Here is a 15,666-nt window from a genome sequence, read left to right on the forward strand (position 1 = left end):
GTAAGTTTACTTTCTCAGTTTTACAATATCAGTTTCCTTATAAAACTCGCCTCAGAGTATCAATGTTACTGTTCTCAAGGGCACTCACACAGTCTTTCTGGCTTACTTTCCTTAAATCAAATTAATAATCCTGCCTCTCAGGCTACTCCTATTCCACAGGATATTTCCCTCACTTGGAATTCTTTATTGGTTACAAGTCCTTCACTTTTGGACTTTAACCCAATTCCTCCCTGGAGCCCTCAAAAATCCATCCCTATCTGGACTCAACAAGACCCTCTCTGCCTTTTCAACTATCACTAATGGAAATTTTATCTCCTCCCAGCAAGCATTCCACTGACTGACACAAACTGACTCTTGATTGGCTGTTGCTAGCCTAGCCTAAATCTGCCTATTCTCTACAGTCAATGCCATTTTATTCTCCTAAATACTGTTTCTCCCCCTCAGTGCTATGCTATTATAGCTTCTTCTTTCATCTCACTGTCCTCAGCTTTGATTGTTTCCACTGCTATCTTATCTGACTGGTTTTGACACCCCAGATGTATATTTGTCAGCATATTTATCTATGCTTCATGATAACCTTCTATCCCTGCCCATAATGACTTACTTGAAACTATGAAGATTTTCACACTGGCGCTTACCATGGGTTAAACACTGGTAAAGTGCTTGTAAAACATCCCTGAAGCATGAAGGTGTGAAAGCCGGTCATGCTTCTGAAACTTCAGTGAAGTGTCCCCTCACTGCTACCATCCTTGAATCGTTCGTGGAGTAGCCATTTCCTGTTAGCACAAAGTTCCCATTAATAGGAAATGGCTGCTCTGTGGACAATTCAAGGATGGTAGAGGCAAGAGGACACTTTACTGATGTTTCAGAAGCGTGACTAGCTTTCACACCCCTCGTGCTTCAGGAACATTTTACTGGAACTTTACTGGCGCTTAGTGCTGGTATGAAAATCTTTTATATTTACTATGGCTACTATGGTTGCGTGGCTGAGTTCTGGCTCAAAGAGAACAGAGAAAAATGCAGGGACAAAAGAAAGGAGAAGAAGTTTCCACCGCCATCTCAGAAAGGCACAGTCCAGTAACACTAATCCACTCAGCTATTTCTGATATATTTTGTTTTGTTTCCCTCATCCCATTACTATGAAGAGCTGGCTCTTAACAGCTCATGCTGTTAATATGTTCAGGTAGATGCTCACATACACAGCCTGAAGATTTAACAGCCTGCAGGCTTTCACGTGCTATAGTGTGCTGGACCCATTCTATTTTCAATATTTCATTCGGTGCCACTAGCAACTCTAGATCTTCAAATCTAGCAACACTAGATCTACAAAACCCTTTCCTTGTCTCATTGGAAAACCCACTGGAATCAAAAGACCCGAATAATCCATGGAGCCAGGAATGCCAAAGCTATTTAAATCAGTGACCCTAAGCATACCTACCATAAACATATTGGTTGTAGAGTCTATCTTGAAGCAACTAAACCTATGTGTTGTAAAAGAACCAGGATGACCCTCGGTATTTATTCAGCCATGTCACTGACATAAGGAAGTAAATCCACACCTATTTTGTTCATGCTTAAGGGTGGGGAGGACAAACGTTTTCTTCCTAACCAGTAAGATTTTTGACATTTTTGTGCATTATTATTATTATTATTATTATTATTATTGAAACTTATTTGCAAAATAAATAAATAAATAAATATGTGAAACTTTGCAAATTGTAAGATATTTGAAGGAAAAAACTTGTAATTTGTGCACACACACACAAAAGAAACCAAAGGTTTTAAGACAAAATACAAGGTTTTGCAATTCCCCCTCCTCTTTTGTACCATTTTGAAGGACGTTATCTCTACTACTTGTGAGAGGAGGAAAAAGTGTTTTGTTGTTATGTGCCTTCAAGTCACCTCTGACTCATGGTGACCCTTAGGTGAACCTATCATAGGGTTTTCTTCACAAGATTTGTTCAGAGAAGGATTGCTTTGTGTTCCACTGAGGCAGTGACTTGCCAAAGGTCACTCAGTGGGTTTCATGCCCAAGCTGGGAATTTAAACCTGGTCTCCAGAGTTGTAGTTCAACACTCAAACCACTATTATTGTTGTTGTGTGCCTTCAAGTTGCTTTCAAATTATGGAGACCCTAAGGTGACCTTATCTCTCTCTCTCTCTCTCTCTCACACACACACACACACACACACAATTTGTTCACAGGAGGTTTGCCATTGCCATTCCCTGAGGCTGAGAGCATATGACTTGCCCAAAGTTTCATGGCTGAGCTGGGAATCAGTCCCTAATCTCCAGAGTCATAGTCTGACACTCAATCCACTACGCCATGCTGACTCCTTTCAAGCCACTATGCACAGTGTGTGTGTGTGTGTGTGTGTGTGTGTGTGTGTGTGTGTGTAACTGCAACAGCTGGCATGTTTTGTTTATTTTGTTTTGGATGGGGTGTTTTGACTGGTCCAGGCTTCCTTTATGACTGAGGGCAAGTGAATTTATGAATATTTTTTATTCACACCTTTACACTAATACACAATGAAAACTGATGTCCATATTTACTTGCATTATATTCCTCCCTAGCCATACCTTGTATTTTCATGAAGTGGGATTTTCTCAGGACGTTAGATATGAATGGAAACAATAAATTATTAAGAGACTGAAGGGGAAGAGAGTGAGCAAGAGAGTGAAACTGTGCATAAAATATGTGACAATTTCTAAACCATACTTGAGAGATTTCAGGTACACCTTGAACCATTTTGCTGCTTAAATTATGGTAACAAGCTAAACAGATGGCTATAGATCTGTTAAAACTAAGTAAGGCTGGCATATGAACTCTTGTTTACTCAAGCAAGGGAGTTATCTCTCAGCTTCCCCTCTCCAACACACCTTTTTAAGAATCAGAAATATAACCCAAAACAAAATGCAATATTCATTGTTGTACAAAACATGAAAATGTCACTCCCAGCTCTGCAAGACAGCAGTTTTCCTTTGTTATTGTGAAGCTAAGAGCCCATGTTAACAGAACAACAGTCTCTCAGACATCCTTTTCTTCTTTATACAATTGTGGTTGCTACTTTCCTGTTGTGCACAATTGTATAACGATCCAATGAAGTCACAGAGAAATGGAAACTCTTCAGCACAGTCAATGCCATTGCAAAATGTGCAGTGAAAGGAAATCAGGCCAGCATCAGTCGCCAGACTTATACTTTCACCAGTGGTGGTTGGCACCTCCTAAGTCATTGGGGTGGTAAATCAAGACTTTGTTGTAGTCTGAACCTTAAACCTATCCAGATTGGTAACGCTACTTTGGGGACAGCATTCAGCCCCTTAGATAGTTCTTTTGAAATCTGGAACAACAGACATAGCTGATTCACTGTATTCAAGCCATTGGTCACCACTTCTTATCATATTTAATTTTTAATCTATGGTTTTGATTTTTAGTAGTTTCAGTAGGCTTATTTAGTTGAATCTGTAGTGGCAGAATAATATTTTCCCCTCTTTCCTCGCTCATCACCGTCAGGATGAAAGTGTCACAGTCCTATTGAGTATTAGATATCTGTCCTTTCCCTTATTTTCTTTCTGTCTTTTTACAGTATCTCCTGGATGTATATTACATCGATTTTAAATTAGATTGTTCATGTTAAAATAAGTAAATAAATTGTAGAAAGGGGGTATATCTGAGTGTTTCTTGAGTCATACGAATGTGCCCCATTGGCTATTATTTTAAAAAGAAAAAAAATCACATATAAAGTGTAGTTTAGATCCAGACTACTATAGTCCTGCTTTATGGGCCATTAAACTATTCATTTGGGAGCCCCATTGAAAGTCATACCATGCATATTATGCTTGACATTTAAAGGCAAGAACTGGGAACCTTTATATCACATGGGGTTTTGTATTTCATCTCCCTGACACTCTAAACATCTGGAGCTCCAAATATTCCACACACACTTCCAAAACTCTAAATAAATTGGGACCAGGTTACCTAGAACTTCATCTTCTTCCACATAAACTCAACTGTATCTTAATTTTTTTTAGAGGCACCATTCAAAGTGCCACAATCAAATGAACTGAAGCAAGGAGGGCACTTTGTGGTAGTACCATCTGTTATAAGAAACTCTTCCGAAAGATGTTCACTTGGTACTACTACCAATGAGAGTGATACTATGATAGCTTTTATCAGCAATGGTAACCCAAACCTGTTAAATGATGGTATAAATCCATATTGCTCAGTTTCTAAAGATCAGTGTATTTAATTTTGAAGTATTGTGATTTCTGCACTGTTATCGTATTTTATGTTGGTGTTGGTTTTATGTTTTAGTTTGTATTTAAACTGTGCCTTTTAAAATAGGTGTTTCTTCTAAGATGCCTAGGAACATTATGTTAAGGGGTGGCATACAAATGTCATGTATAAATAAATTAAGCTTTCAATGGGACATAAGCATGTTTGTCTTATCCTTGATCCAACTAAGTGGAGTGAAATGTTTGTAAAATGAGCTTTCATCTGACGCACAGAAGCCCCTTATGCCATCCTTATCCTCTCTAACTGAAAACTATCCATTTAATAGGGAAAAGAAAACATTTAAAAAGCATCAATAGAAGAGAGCAGCAGAAAGCAACCACCAGGGGAAACAGAAAACCATGGAGACTGAACGTGGGGATTGCCGAGATTTGCTACTAACTCCACCTTTAGAAACAGGATTTGACTACAGAATGTAACACTCCCAATTGCAGTTTCATACAACCATTTTGAGTTACATTGAAAAAATGCATATTAGCGTCTGCATCCCAATCATTTTGGAGACACTGGCTGTATCTGTACTGCAGAAGTATTCCAATTTGACATCACCTTAACTCCCATGGCTCAGTACTGTGGAATTCTGGGAGACTGTAGTTTGTTGTGAAACCAGAGGTCTCTGACATAGAAGGTTAAATGCCTCACAAAACTCCAGTTCCCATAATTCCATAACATTGAGCCAGGGCAGTTAAAGTGGTGTCAACCTGGACTATTTCTGCAGTGCAGATGCAGCCTCTGACATTAATCTCAATTAATTGTTCTTGCCCTAGTCTGAACATGATACATCTGTTACTACACAATGGGAATGGTGAACATACAGACTTTTCAAGGAAGAATTGGACTAGGATGTATGGCCCAATACCCAATGGTGTATATCCAATGGATCCTACTGCCTTCACATGAGCCAATCACCCTATTCTCTCTACTATACCACTATACACCCAAAAAGCCTGTTCAGAAAGCTGGGAAAACCCCTGGAATGGATTATTTGCACAACAGATAAGTGCAATGGAAGAAGGGAAAAAGGAAGTCTCAATTCCATTGTTCCCTCATATCAATGTTCATATGTGGATGCTGTAAAGCAGTGGTCCCCAAACTGTGCCCTTTAAGACATTTTGGACTTCAACTCCAAGAATCCTCAGCCATGTTGGTCAATAGTCTGCAGGTCTGGGAAATAAAGTCCAAAATCTTTTAAAGGGCACAGTTTGGGAACCACTGTTTTAAAGTTAAAGTAAGCCAGAAACATACAGAAAAACAGTTTACCTCTCCCTCATTTGCCCAGAGAACAGGAAAAAAGGAAGCACATCCAAATGGATCTTTTAAAGAAAGAAGATGCAGTGAAAGGTCACTTGAGTTGTCTTGTAATTCAATGTGAACCTCTTCCAGAATGACATTGGTGGGGACATATTTCAAGTTGGTACATGACCTGTGGAGGCAAAATATGTCAGACAGCAATTATTGTAGGGAACTAAAGGGCCACTAAAAGCGCAACCTTTATTTTCATTATGCAAAAGACAATGCCTTCATGATTAATACAGGGCTTTTTGGTGACAGTACATTTCTGGCACATTTCCTTGATGTCAAAAGGGTGCCTCTTTTTCAATTAAACAAGGTCTACAGAGCAGTTTGGGCTAGAGGATCACAAAAAATGGAATCTTAAACATGGACAGTAACATTCAGAAAACATTCCCCATGGTTCAGTGTACAAATGTGTTTCTACTCTCAGAAATCACTCAAAAGACATAACAAAACAATAATACTCGGATTCATTTATTTGTTGTCTTACTCTATAGGAGAAAGCAAAAACATTTACACTGTTCAAGATTTAGCAATTTGGGATAAATTTCATGCTGTTTTTGGTCCAGGAATAGAGGTAGATATCATACATTATGTTACTAAATTGTTGCTGTTGTTATGTGCCTTTTAGTCATTTCCAACTTATGTCAAACCTTTGGTGAACGTATCATGGGATTTTTAAAAATTTGTTCTGTGGAGGGGGTTGCCTTTGCCCTCCTCTGAGTTTGCGAGAGTGTGACTTGGCCAAAAGTTATCCAATGGATTTCCATAGCTGAGTGGGAATTCAAACTCTTGTCTCCAGAGCCATAGTCCAATGCCCAAATCACTACACTATGCTGGTTCTCTGTTACTAACTACATTGATCTAATTGAAGTCAGTGTGTAGATGGTCTATTATGTTACCTATACAGAAAAGTGTGGACAAGTTGGAAAGAAGGACATAAGGAAGGGTGAAAAATCTTTGGCCCTCTGGATGTTTTGGACTACAACTCCTTCAGTCTCTAATAATTGAACATGCTTTGTTGTGTTGATGTGGAATGTTGGCCAAAGCAACTGAAAAAGAAAATGTTCTTTAATCTGATTTATGTCTTATTGGCATAACTTGGCAATGCAAATTTGTTCCTCTGTGTCATGGAAAGAGAAGGGAAGATATCACACACACTTCCATGTCTTAATCCTCTCTGCTAGTTTGCTAAACAGGCAGGTGAGAGGCAAACCCATGTGCATGTTTTGAAAATAATTAGCATCCATTCTGGAATTCTGCTTGTAAAATGATGTCTATCTCGAGAAACTGTGGGTTTGAATTGCCCAGTATGAGCAAGAGTTGGCTCAGTAAGCTCTCTGGGCACAAATTTATTTAAGTATTTACTGGGGATATAAATCCTGGTGTGATTCATTCTAATACATAAAATGTGGAAAGTTCAATAATTTTCTCCTTGACAAGATCCTTTGTAAGAGACTAGGTTTCATGGAGGGTTGGTCAGAGAAAAGTGACAAGTGTTTTTATTTGCACATTTCTGTAAAATGCATAGATTCAAAAAAATGCTGCAAGGATTGCCTTGTTGCTTGAATTTAAAAAAGTGGTAGCATTTGACGGGTAGTTTGTATTTTTGAGTTCAATCACCCTTGTTTGCTGTGTATAGGTGTGCTTAGTTCCACAAAGCAGGGGGGAAACGCTAATTTTGTACAAAAATAGGAATTTTAAGCATTTTTTAAAAATGTGAATACAGTTGGCCCTTCTTATACACGGATTTTTTATACACGGATTTAAGCATACACGGTTTGAAAATGTTCCAAAAAAGTATAAATTTACCTTGATGTTCCATTTTTTATTAGGGACACCATTTTGCTATGTCATTATACTTAATGGGACTTGAGCATACACGGATTTTGTTATACACGGGGGATCTTGGAACCAAACCCCAGCGTATAACAAGGATCCACTGTACAAGAAAAAAATTGGCATCTCAGTCTCATGTTGGGCACAAAATCTCTACAAGGGACTACAGAGTCTTTCAGTACAGTCTCATTATGCCAGAACAACAAAATGCATGTAACATCTTGGAAACAACAATAATTTTACACAACTGCAGTGTGGTGCAGTGGTTTGAGTGTTGGACTATGTCTCCGGAGATCTGGATTCAAATCCCCACTCAGCCATGGAAAGCCACTGGATGACCAAGTCACACTATCTCAGCCTCAGAGGGAGGCATTTACAAAAAAAACCTCTGAAGAAATCTTACCAAGAAAACCCTGTGATGACCTTGCCTTGTGGTCACTATAAATCAGAAACAACTTGAAAGCACATAACAACAAAGTAATTACTACATTTCTGTATCTCTTGTATTCACATATTTCCCTTTTCCTCCAAAAAGTGTTATGAATGGTTTGTTCCCCTCCATTTCACCCTCACAGTATCCATTTTGTTAGGTCAAGCTGGGAGAAAGTAGAAGCCAAATTCAGACGCAAACCCTTAAGAATAGGGATTTGAACTCAGGACTATTGGTTCCTCATGTCATCTGGTTTTTTTTGGTGGATAAAGTTATTTGAGCATTACTAGGGTGGTATTCCTGCACAGTAGAGATCAGCCTGAAAACTTCCTCTACACGAGAACTGTTTATGTAGTAAAGAAAATACATCACCTAGCACTGTTCTGTGTCCCTGGTTCAAGACTTCCAGCACTTTACATCTGCCTCTTGTAATCCATGCTCTGACTCCAGCTGTAAGGACCTCCAGTGAAAACTGCATAGTATAGTTCCTGGTGCAGCCATCCATGGCTTGGGCCCAACTATCTGTTCCCTCCTGATAAAAAGCTTTTAGCCTAATCAGCTGTTCTGCACTAGCAAAAAGTAGGGAGACACAGAATAATGTTTTAAAGTTTTCTCATCCTCAACAAGAACAGACTAAAACACTTTCCTGCCTAAAGAAAAGATGATAATTATGCTTTCATCATTCTGTGTACAAAAGCTAATTGTATGTACAACTAAATCTTTCTACAAAGTTGATGGTAAGCATCCTCCATTGCAGAATAGCATTTGTAGGCAACAGGTTAGCTGGAGAGATGAGAGCTTAATGCAAATTGTGCATTAAGTCTCCTCTGCATCTGAGGAAGTGCAAAAACATATGCTGCAACGTCTTTCACACAATTAGTCTCAAAGGTGCTACAAGAGTCCTTTGCATAGTGATATTCTAGAATAATGTGGCTAAGGAGATTATCACACGGAGGAGGCAAGTGTCCTCCTCCCATCATTAAATCATCATTAAATTCTTTTAATTGCACTATGGGAGGGAAGATTATCACAACCCTGTGAGCTTCTCCCGTTCCTGTCCTGTCTGTAAAGAGTAATGGAGGTGTCCTTTAGTATTAATGGGAGTTTCCATTAATACCAAATGACTCCTCCATTACTCTTTACAGATGGGACAAGAACGGGAGCAGTGTGCACAGGTGTGATAGTCTTCCCCCCAATCATGCAATTAAAAGGAAATAATAATAATAATAATAATAATAATAATAACAATAATAATAAATTTAATTGTATACTGCTTTTCCACAGATCAAAGCGATTTACAGCCGTAGAAAACCATTACAACCATAAAAAACAGTTACAAACATCTCTAGATAAAAACCAATTATACAAAATTTAAAACACAGTCATACAGCAAGGTAAGGCAGGGAATCAATGGCATTAACATACACAACTTCATTTATTAGGGGGGAAGGCTTGACAAAAAAGGAAGGTTTTAAGCCTTTTTAAAATGTTTCTGGGGGGGGGGTCGTCAAACGGACTTCCTCAGGAAGGCTAATTATGATTTCATGACAGGAGGAGATCACTCACCTCCCATGCAATAAAGTCCTATGTCTCTGAATACAATCCCTTTTGTCATCCACTAGCATCGCAGAATCTCCTGCCTCAAGTGACCAGCTGACCTTAACTAATGGTAGAGCTGGTCCTGACTTTTCAGTCACTAGGGGGCTCTACAAACTGCCCAGCCCCTCACAATTATGAGCTTTAAAAGATCAATATTGTTTAAGAAACAACCTATTACTTTCTCATTACTGAATCTGCTCCGGGAAGAGCAGTTTCCTGCTGAGCACTGGGCCAAAGGTGTTTACGCTGGATCGGAGCAGCAGCAACCTCACGCCATGGCCCTGATCCAGCCTTTCAAGGGTGCAAAAAGGAGCAGCAAAAAGTGGCACTTTTTTGCACCCTCGAAAGGGTGCCATAGCCACAGTGGTGCGGCTATATGGTGTCCCTACTCTGCCCTCAGCCTGGTCTTTCAAACCGGTTTGTAAAGGCCCTACGTGAGGATGTGTGAGGTGAGAAAGCAGGGTTAGCTCCATTCCTTTCACAGCACAACTGTCTCCAGCTCTGTAGTTTTCCATCCACTATAGGCCTTGAAATGCTGGACAAACTCCTACCACAGAGAGAGTACTCAAATATAGCAATCAAACCACTGCAGAGGTTTTCAATGCAGGAATTGCTGCAGAGGCAAGTATGATGATGTACTTCTTTCTGCCTCATGGTAGTAATGATGTCTGTTGAAATTAATGGGTCATAATACAAACTCAAAATGCCAGTGGTTGCTATACCATATGCCAGTGCAGCTGTTGACCTCAGAAGGTTTACTGTGGCATTGTGATTGTGAGGAGGGACTGGTTCCATGCTCCTGTGAAATTATATTCTCCTCTCATATCCAGCCTGATTGAACTATCTCATTGCTCAGACACCGCTAAATGCTTCACAATTATGAGATTTAGAAGATCAATATTGTTTAAAAATCAACCTATTACTTTCTCATTACCGAATCTGCTCTGGGAAGAGCAGTTTCCTGCTGAGCACTGGGCTGAAGGCGTCCGCGGTCGGTGATGTGATTTTATGCAGATGTCTGCATCGCTGTGTGAAAAATAAGCATCTACTTCAGAGAGAAACATCAGAAGTGTATTAATATATTTTAACAAGGATGGCACCTCTTTTTTCTCTTTCATTCTCCCTCTCCTCCTCTCTTTTTCTTTCTAAGTCACCATTTATGAATTCTGCTTCACAGAGCAGCTTCACAAGGGTTAACCAGCATGTATGTATGTGTGAAACACAGATATGATAACTGAACATCATATGCATCATATAAATGGGGTTGTTGACTGTGACAATCCTGAAAACTGGGTGCTTATAGCTATTAACACCTCCCACTGATGTGATCAAGAATCATCTGCACTCACTTAACCACATTTATCACTACTGTTACTTTCATTTGTAATTCTTTTAATATAAATTGTGACTCAACACTAAGAAAAATATGTGGGGAAGCATATTTGAGCTATGTAGGGAACCAAAAGAATACGGAGCATTTTCTTTTTAAAAACAGCACAACCTTTCAGATGGAATTTTTAGGACTGGGAAGTATGGCAAAGTGTCTACAAAATTTTCCTCATCTCCTCATGAAATGTGCCCTCAAGTGGTTAAGTGAATATGCCAATAAAAATCTGTGAAGTTCATTTATCCAATTTATTGTTTTTTGTTGGTTTTCACAAGGAAAGGGCAGCATCCATTTCAATCTCCATCTGATACATAATGGACACATGTATGTCTCTAAGCCTACAGTCCTAAATTTATGTAGAAGCAAATGTCAATGGAATTTCCTTCTATGTAAACATTACATAGTATATAATACCAGTGACGCTATCAATTTAAAATTAAGAACTTTTGTCAAGAGACGTTGACAGATACATATGCATATGTGTATAGTCTCAGATGACAATGCAAACTGAATATTCATAAATCATGTTGTCATGAAAACCAGGTTTTTAAAAAGTTAAACCAGCTTTTGGATTCATCCTTATTACTATCGTACATTTCACAAGCAAGTCATTCATTATTATCTGTGCTTTGGTCTAGTCAAGGTCAGCCGAGGAGTTCCCAAGTGAAAGCAGTTTTTGGCTGAATGAGATGGTTGTGGAGAGTTACCAAGCTGTGACCCCTTGAAGGTTCAGAACTTTGAGTTTTCTGATTGCTTAATCAATGCTTATGGCTGCTTAAGGCAAAAGACCTCTTAGCCTGTGTTCTGTGCTTCACAAACTGTCTCCAACTGTGTTCCATTGTTGTGTCCCATAGCTTTGTTGTGTAAAGCCTTATAATCTATCCATGCTTTGTTCCTGTGGACTGAGATCCTGCATAATAGTTTGGCATGTATCACTATGTAGGCATGTTTTCTGACTGTAGTAATATATTTCTAAAATAATACCATGGTTTGTAAATTACCACTTTGTGTAAGTAAATCTATCACTTATTTAAGTGCTGAGCCTATTATTCTGGCTGTCTCTTGGCACTAAACTGAGTAAAGATCACATGCTATTATTTCTCAATGTTTCTCTCCATCGGTTATTCTTTTGGCCCTTATTTCTGAAAATCTTAGGCTGTCCACCCTTGTTCTAGGATTCTCCAGGTTCAGACTGAATAAGTATGTAAAGAGTAGTGGTAGTCTGCCTCACTGGGATGGTTCTGAGCACCAGCAGGAGGTTGTTTGCCAGAAGCTTGTTTGGTTGGTAGAATTCTTTGAATTTTGGCCTCAGATCTGCTTTTCCCTCTCAGTTCCTGGAATAGCAAATTCATTGCTAGATACCAGCATTTGCATTGACATCCTAAACACATAGATTAAAGGTAGAAAAACTTTTGAAAGTGGACGGCAACAATAATGGGTAGATCTATTGGTAGGCTAGGCCACACAACACTGACCTACACACTTCTCCACTGCAAACACACACACACATTTCTTCCCCTTATCACACAGTTATGCAAGAGGTCTGACCACTAGCAACACAACTGCTACACTGTCAATAATGTTTTGATAGTGGTGTCCTCAATCTATCAGTTGGAATCCCCTAGGCTGCAATATATTTGCTTAAAGGCTGCCTTGACCTGTCAATCTTATATTGCCCACCTGTGTCATAGAGCCACACTTAAAGCAACACTAAAGTGGTAGAAGGGGACACTTGAGAGCATCTTCTTTTCAGTCTTCTACTGGGTCTAACCTTTCCTGGTAAATGTTGTGAGAATATTATCTTTTACAGTTATATGCATGATGGGGAATATTTTTCATTATATTTAGTATTTATTATAGGGAATATTTATATAGAATTTAGATTATGACAATCCATACTGAGACAGCTGAGAAACTATAACTATTCATGGTTCAGTAGCAGAATGTATGTATCACAGAATTATAGTATTGGGAGAGATTTCAAGGGCCATTGTGTGTTACTCCCTATCATGCAGGAATAAACCGAAGACAGATGTGAAGCAGAAGGTAGATGGCCATCCAGTCTCTGTTTAAAAACCTCAAAGATGGAGACTCAACCACCCTCTGAGACAACATGTTACACTGCTGAACAGCTGTTATCATCAGGAAATTCTTCCTAATGTTTAGGTAGAATGTCTTTTAGTTTGAATCCATTGCTCCATGTCCTAGTCTCTGGAGCAACTGAAAACAAGCTTGCTCTATCTTCAATAGGGCATCCTTTCAAGGTGATGGCTAGCATGTCACCCTTTAACCTTCTCCACTCCAGACTAAACATTCCCAGCTTCCAATGCAGTTCCTCATAGGTCATGTTTCCACATCTTTCACCATTTTGGTCACCCTCCTCTGGACATTCTCCAGCTTGTCAACATCCTTCTTGAATTGTGATCTCCAGAACTGGAGATGGTATTCCAAGCGAGGAAAGCAAAATAGAGGGCATTATTACATCCGATGATTAGACACTATATCGATGTAGCCTAGGATCATATTGGCTTTTGTAACTACTGCATCACATTGCTGGCTCATGTTGAGCTTGTGGTCCACTAAGACTCCTAGATGCCTTTTACATGCACTACTGTCAAGCTAGGTGTCACTTATCTATGCATTTCATTTTTACTACCCAAGTGTAGATATCCTACATTTCTCCCTGTTCAAAGTCATTTGATTAGTTTTGGCCCAGCTTTCTAATCTGTTAAGGTTAATTTGAATTCTTATCCTGAATATTTTTGATAATCAACAGCTTGAAATACTTTTCAACCCCCAAGACAGACTGGTGGTAAGAATGAGGCCATCACTACAGATATCAGATGCTGGAGCAGGGGGTGGTATTCCCCTTAGATTCTACTACTATTTCTCTTTGCCACAAAATCTGTCCCAGTGCCTCGTGTATATTGAAAGACACACCCTCACTTCCAGCTTTTAAGCAAGACTGACATGCCACTCCGGATGACTCCTGTAGTATTTTATTTATTTATTTATTTATTTATTTATTTGTATCCCGCTCTTTTCCCAGGACTGGGACTCAGAGCGGCTTCACAGTATTTAAAAAGAAGTACAATAAAATAAAAAGTACATTTAAAAGAATTTTTAAACTGGTCCAACATCGAACATCCAAGCCTGTCCTTATAGTAATTCCCTAAATGCCTGTGTGAACATGTAGGTCTTAACCAGCCAGCGGAAGGCCATCAAGGAGGGAGCCATTCTGATCTCCCTGGGCAGGGAGTTCCAGAGTCTAGGGGCAGCCACTGAGAAGGCCCCTCTCTCGTGTCCCCACCAACCGTGTTTGTGATGATGTTGGGACAGAGAGAAGGGCTTAGAGTCCGGGCCGGTTCATACCAGGAGAAACAGTCTGCCAAATAGTGTGGACTATTTGGGCTTTGTAGGTAATAACCAGGACCTTGAATTGTGCCCGGAAACAAACTGGCAGCCAATGAAGCTGTTTCAACAGGGGCATTGTATGGTTTCTGTAATCTGCCCCTGTTAATAGCCTGGCAGCAGCTCTTTGAGCCAGCTGAATTCTGAACATTTTTCAAAGGCAGCCCCATGTAGGGCCCATTACAGTAGTTCAAACGATGTAACCAAGGCATGTACTACCGTGGCCAAATCTAGCTTCTCAAGGAACTAGTGCAGCTGGCATACAAGTTTTAAATGTGCAAAAGCACTCCTGGTCACAGCAGAGACCTGGGCTTCCAGGTTCAAAACTGGGTCCAAGAGTACCCCCAAACTGCGAGCTTTGTCTTCAGGGGGAGTGTGACCCCATCTATCACAGGCTGGATCCCTATTCCCCGATCTGCCTTCCGACTGACCAGGAGCACCTCTGTCTTGTCTGGATTAAGTTTCAGCTTGTTTGCCCTCATCCAGTCCATTACTGAAGACAGGCACTGGTTTAGGACCAGGACAGCCTCCTTGGATTGAGGTGGGAAGGAATAGTAGAGTTGAGTGTCATCTGCATATTGATGACATCGCACCCCAAAACTCCGGACAGCCTCTCCCAGTGGTTTTATGTATATGTGAAACAGCATAGGGGACAACACAGAACCTTGAGAGACCCCACAGGTCAATGGCCAGGGAGTCGAACAGGAGTCCCCCAGCACCACCTTCTGAGTTTGCCCCTCCAGGAAGGAACAGAGCCACTGTAGAACAGTACCTCCAAGCCCCATCCCAGAGAGGTCAGGGAGCATTTTATCTTTCATCTTGGACTGGAAAATGTCTTGAATAAGAAAATATCACACAGAGCAATATCAGAAAGTGATATGGGAGAAAGTGTATGGTCAGAACACTGGTGATGGGATGAATGTTAGGGGAAATTGATAGAAAATTTAATATTAAAATATTGCCAAGGTGGAGTGCTGCTGCATATTTTTTCAAGAAGAAGAGTGGGTAGAAGGAGAGAGACAAGCCCCTTTCCTTACTTTCAAGTTGCACACAATTATTAGCCCAGTCTTCACAGCAAATCTGACAAGCGCCTCACTATGTATGCAAGGTAAAAAGCAAGGATTCTAAAGGAAATGTCTACCTCTTTGAGTCAGCCTAGCAGCATAAAAGTTCATAGGCTAGGAAGCCATTCTCCTTGTATATAAACTGTGAAATGTCTTTGAAAATTACAATTTTAATTACAGTTGACATTTCCAAGTCTCCTGTCTCTGAAAGAGAAGAAGAGGAAGGGGGGGGGGGAGAGATCATTTGCCACAGTGGCAATTCACAATGGCAAATATGTGTGAGACTGTAAAACAAGTTTGAGCCAGCTATTTACTTATGCATAAGGAATTTTTTCACCTCATATGCCACT

The sequence above is a fragment of the Sceloporus undulatus genome, chromosome 4 (genome assembly GCF_019175285.1).
Source record: "Sceloporus undulatus isolate JIND9_A2432 ecotype Alabama chromosome 4, SceUnd_v1.1, whole genome shotgun sequence".
Taxonomy (NCBI): Eukaryota; Metazoa; Chordata; class Lepidosauria; order Squamata; family Phrynosomatidae; genus Sceloporus; species Sceloporus undulatus.